At 39.2% G+C, this 4,237-nt stretch overlaps 1 long non-coding RNA gene across 1 annotated transcript; it reads left to right on the top strand.

The window, feature by feature from the left end:
- The first annotated feature begins 2,378 nt into the window (after positions 1 to 2,378).
- On the top strand, positions 2,379 to 2,932 carry LOC127234127 (uncharacterized). The gene is made up of 2 exons (XR_007835552.1): positions 2,379 to 2,703; positions 2,795 to 2,932. It is a non-coding gene; the product is annotated as an uncharacterized LOC127234127 (long non-coding RNA).
- Positions 2,933 to 4,237: the final 1,305 nt, after the last annotated feature.

Genomic DNA, 4,237 nt, shown 5'->3' with positions numbered 1-4,237 from the left:
GTTCATTACATTTATTTAGCATTACTAGATTATGGACATTTGAGTTGTTTCTGCTTTAAGCAGTTATGAAGAATGCGTACCTAGCACTTATGGTTTTACTTTATATTAACATTTAATGTATGGCTTGGTATTCTGAGCTGTTTTGTGTCCTAGTTTTTTTTGTTTTGTTTTTGTTGTTGTTGTTGTTTATTTGTTTTCTTTAATTTGGTTTTACCTATAACAATAGTAGGCATTCAATACATGTTTAACAGGAAGGTGCCTGAACAGGTATTGCCAGTTCTCCTTATGTAGATTTCTGAAGAAACACAAGGTACTTAGAGTTAAAACATTAAAGTGAACCAAATAATAACTAAAGACTGCACTGGTATTATAAATCCCAAAGACTGGTGGTTCTCAAATAAACCTTAATCTCTGCATGACTTCCTGGGACAACATGTGTCATAGTTATCTCACGTATGTGGTTTCTTTGCTGATCATACTTGTGATCTGGATGGATGGGGGTATGGAGACACAAGATGTCCTTCCCTGAATTGAACCAGAGTGTTTTGTGCTTAGACTTAGCTTATGATTGAATTCCAGAGCGGTGGTTCTTGATTCTGGCTGAACATCAGACTTCTCCCTGAAACTCCAGGTACAGATAATCTAACTCCCACCCTTTCCCCAGCTTATGAGTCTAGAAGCTGAGAAAGGGCCAGGTATTCACATGCTCTTTAAAATGTTGACATGTAGACATTTCTGGTTTGAGAATAACTGTCTGAAAGCCAGCCTGCAGTTTAAAAACTTCATCTCACAGAGTGCAAGCACCATAATCCTGGACAGTACTTTACTCATCAAGAGATGATGCTACTGCTAAGGCTACCTCCCATTTGTAAGCCCTTTTTATTTGGAAAAAGTTTGCAGTCATCTTTTATTAGCTAGACTCACATGCTGGGTGACCTTGTACAAATCACATAATCCTTTTGTGTCTTAAATTTCCTCATATGTAAACTGTAGGTGGTAATACTGACCCACCCTGGAGGGGTACTGTGGAGACTAATGGAGGCCTATAAAGCAGTCGCCAAACACAAGAATGTTCCATGCATGCTTATTAGTCAGGTATGAAGTCTAGTCACAGCCTTTTAAAATGAGACAAACAGCAAAAGAAACACTTAAGTAGGCCTCCCTGCAAACTTTATCATCATTTGAAAGATCATTTCCCAGCACCAACATTTAGTAATTACTTCTCACTACCAAAAATTAACAAGCAGACACAAATTATGATCACAGGAAGACAGACAATGCAGTAAATACATTTAGAAAGAAGCCCTGAGATCAGTTTGCTGTCTCTTATCAATTTAAGATGTAACTAGAGATTATATCTATAAAAACACTCATAGGGGGAAAAAAACTATTCTCAGAAAATACTTAAGCATGTCCAGATAGGTCCTTCAGCTGGGACTTCTTATTCCTTGTTGATGTTAATCTGGAAGTTGTACTCTTCTTTACTGATATCTTCTGTATAGCAACATTTAGTGTCATTTCTCCCATGTGACAGAAAGAATGTGTGGTCAAATGAGACCTTCACCTCTATTTCACAATGGGACTGGGTGTGAATGAGACAGGACTCCGTAGCCTGGGAATCCAGGTAGGTTTTATAAACATGGTTGGCCCACAGCTAAGAACTCATTTGTGCGTGTTCAGCTTCTCAGAAGGAGGCAGAAAGCAAACCTGGTTTTTAACCTGTATTTCAATTTTTTTCTACATTTTGCCTTGAAAAGGTCAACATTTAAAGGGCCAAGTTTACTTTGCATGCTATTTAATCCACAACTGCATGCTTTCTGTGACTCCCATACTAGCTAAGAAGATCCAGGAGCCGGACCTTCCTGGCACTTGAGCTTGATCTCACTATTACCTCTTTGGGTCCTTGAATTTAGGTTGAATTCCTGAGGACAGTTGGTTTCTTTGGTTAATGTCACGATTTGTAACAATTAAATTCTATGTAATAAATATTTTTGAATCCTAACATCTGTGGGCAATACCACAGTCTTTGCTGTGGAGGTTATTGGGAGTTCTTTAAGATACCTCAGTGTTCCTGTAATTCGATGACCTTCACTTATAAGAACACCAGGCTCCCACACACAGCCCCAGGATTTGGTTAGCTGATGTGCCAGTTTTATGGGGATTCCTAAACTAACCTTTGACAATAGGCAAGTTGTACATTTTCATTTTTCACTCTGTGACAGCTTTTAGAGTCTGATCAGAAAATAAGAGAAGTCTGAGATGAGTCAAGTCCAGTTCCTTAGACCTACCCACGGGCTTGAAATTCGTATGTTTTATCTGGGCATTTAAATGACCTGGAAAACCTATTCCTGTTCTACCCTCTGGTCCCTTCCCCACAATGACTATGCTACAGCTGGGCATTCTCCTGTATTGTATTAAATTATTTGCCCATCTTCATGTCTCTGTGCCATTCCCACAACCCACAGTTCCCATTTGTCAAAACTGACACAACCTTCAGTGGCTTTGAATCCCACTGACTCCAGGAATCTTAGCATACTGTCACTTCCTCCTCCTCTAAACTATGGTCCTGTCTCAACAGGGCACTCCTGCTTGACAGATCACTTCCTGGTCCAGCAGAATACAAGTTCCTACAAGACAGAGGCCACATATAAGGTACCCATGTTTGTGCACCACTACTACACAGACGTTGGTGCCTTGCCAAGAGTAAGTAGTACTGAATAGGCATCTGATTGAATGAACAATTTCTCACCCTGCCCCTATTGTGCTTTTGGATAAAACCCCTTGCCTCTTTCAGTCTCAGATGTCTCTGCTATGAACAGAGGATAACAGCACAGGCATACTCCCCAGGTGTGCAGGAAGAATAAACCAATGGCTGAAAAGCAATTTAAAATTGTAAAATGAGGTGCTATATATAAATGTTACATAATCAAAATCCTTTCCTTCTGTATTATGTTTTATTTGGCTTTATATCTTCAAATCCTTTGTGGGTTTCAGGATTTTACAGATGCAATATCAGTCACATTAGTACCTAGATTCTCCTGGGTAATGAACAATTTTGTGTATTATAGATCACGGCTACTTTTCCTTGGCACACTTACACATGAATCTGTCATAATTTAGGGTATTCATAATAACTAATGATACAATTCATTTCTAAGGGATAATCCAAAGTTTTTTCAGTCTTTGACTGGCCATTTTATTCCAATAGGGTTGCCTCCAGGGAACTAGCTCCCATGAAGTCTAAAATCTGGGTGATGAATGTAGAATTTTTAGAAACCTAAATCTTCTAGGACCTTTACAATGAGACCTGGAAATGATTTGGGTTTTAAAGCACTGTTTGTTTTCTATGGCCTTCTTTATCTCCCTTTTGATTTGAGTGTCACCAAGCTCTCATTGCAATGTGATGACCTAGGAATCAGGAAAGATATGGATTGAGTCTTTCCACAGGAAAACAGAGCAGTGCTATTTTCTTCCTTGATATGTTCCAGAGGTTGCTGGTAAAAAAAAAACCCTATATTATATTTAGTTCCTATAAATAGTTTTGGACCCATAAGTACATAGCCTACTATTATCCCTATAATAGTTTTTCAACTTAGAGGAGATGGAGATGACAGTGATATGACAGGCTGTCCTTGAGATCAAGGGATTCCTCACATGTTAAGGGGTTAAAATAGAATGTGGTATTTAGTAACTAATCAGTAAGTATTATCAATAGAGGGTCTTCTATAAGCCTGGTCCTGTGCCAGCTCTCACTCCAGCTTCATAACAAGCTAATGGGGCAAACCTAATAACCTCCATACTCCCAGTCTCAGCAATAGGATTTCTAAAGAATGGGACTTCTTCACATAGCAAGAAATTCTTCCTGTTTTAATTCTGTTTATGACAGTTAATTTTATGTGTCAGTTTCACCAAACAACAGAGTAGCCAGATTAAACATTATTTCTGGAGCTTTCTATGGTGATGTCTTGGTTAGTTTGACACAGGCTACAGTTACCTTGGAAGAGGAACCTCAGTTGAGAAACCACTTCCATCCAATTGCCTATAAGCAAGGCGGTAGGGCATTTTCTTAATTAATGATTGATATAAGAGACCCAGCCCACTACGATTAGTGCCACCCCTTGGCAAGAGGTCCTGAGTTGTATAAGAAGCAGACTAAGTGAGCCATGGGAACAAGACAATAAGCAGTGTTCCTCTGTGGTCTCTGCATTAGTTCCTGCCTCCAGATTCCTGCCTTGAG

Source organism: Phodopus roborovskii, unplaced genomic scaffold (genome assembly GCF_943737965.1).
Source record: "Phodopus roborovskii unplaced genomic scaffold, PHOROB, whole genome shotgun sequence".
Lineage (NCBI taxonomy): Eukaryota > Metazoa > Chordata > Mammalia > Rodentia > Cricetidae > Phodopus > Phodopus roborovskii.
This window is presented reverse-complemented; position numbering and strand designations above follow the sequence as displayed.